A 1,497-nucleotide genomic window follows, 5' to 3' on the forward strand; every position below is an offset into this window, starting at 1 on the left:
CATAAAAAAAATAAGTGATTCGTGCCCCAGGGATACAGATAAATGCAGGGAGTTAAAGGCTCCCTTAGTGATTTACTGCATACGTTAACTAAAATAGGTGTTACCGATATACCTCTGTCAGCAAAAACGCTATTAGGAACGAATAAGAAATAAGTTGAAATAATGACAATTCCAGAAGGCGAGTTTATATATTTAGGTATTCAAAACTATTTCGAATCCGGTCAATTCAGATACTTAGAAGCAGCTACAGAAATTTTAATTGATGTAGGAATAGATGGGTTGAAATTGTTTGACAGCTCTCGTAGAGTTTTGTGGCCAATACTTGGAGTAGAGATGGGCACGGGCCGGGCTTTGGGCAGGTGCCCACCGGGCCCCTGCGTAAGCCCGCGTGTACGGGCCGGAATATTTGCTGTCAGCACGAACTCGTGCGTGCATGGGCCTTCAGTAAAATTTCATAAAAGCACGAATAAGCACGAAAAAGCCCGTTGCTAATACTACAAATTTAGATGAGCTTTAGTTTTTATACAAAAAAAAAATAGTACATATATATTTAAAAATGTTTTGATAACAGAAAAGTAAAAAAAGAAATATTTGGAAACCGATAGAAAAAATAAGATACTTAGGAGTTTTGTTTACATATCTGTACATAAAATACCTTCCACCTTTTCTACTTCCCACAAAATATATTATAAAAATCTTTGATTTAAAAAATTGATTCGCTTAAGTAAATATACATATGTATGTACATAAACACAAAATTAAAAATATGCACATATGTATACATACAATAAAAGTTGGCTCTTTATTTCCGGGCTGGGGCGTGTCCCGTCGTGCCGGGCCGGGCCCCACTAAAATTCTGAACGTGCGGGCTCGTGCGTGTTTTTGAAAGTTGATTTTGCACTCGTGCTGGGCCGGGCCCATCTATAGCTTGCTTTTCAAGAATGAGCAAACCAAAAAATGTAGACGATTTCTGAAAAGAATTCTGTGAAGAAGTGGCTTCTTTGAGAGCAAATGGACTGAAAGTGGGTTCAAGATCAGTTCCCAAAAAGTTTAATGATCGTGTCTTTGCGAATATCTAACATCTAACATCCGCGGATGCGAATGCGGATGTCAAGTATTTTTAAAAAACAATTACAATCTAGCATAATGGCGAGATCGTTGTTTCAACAGCGCTAACGCGCCAAACCAGATACATATGTCATGTTGATTCAGAATTTGGAGAACCTGTAACTTTATCAGCACTTTTCGATTTTAGTTTTTGTAATTCATTTTTAATACTTTTTTCTGCGACTGCTTTAAAAAATTTGTGCTTATAGCGAGCTACATAGGTGGATATGGAAAATAGATTATTATTTTTGAACAAAATTCTGTTTTCAAAGTCGTGGATCAAAATATAGTTATTTTTTTTAAAGCACCCCGTTTTTTATAAGCATTTCAATAACAGCCACGAAGCCGATGTTCGCATTATGAGAGTAAAAGATGTACTGTCGAAATGTA

Source organism: Rhagoletis pomonella, unplaced genomic scaffold, assembly GCF_013731165.1.
Source record: "Rhagoletis pomonella isolate Grant_MI unplaced genomic scaffold, Rhpom_1.0 Rhpom_scaffold_00025, whole genome shotgun sequence".
NCBI classification, from domain to species: Eukaryota; Metazoa; Arthropoda; class Insecta; order Diptera; family Tephritidae; genus Rhagoletis; species Rhagoletis pomonella.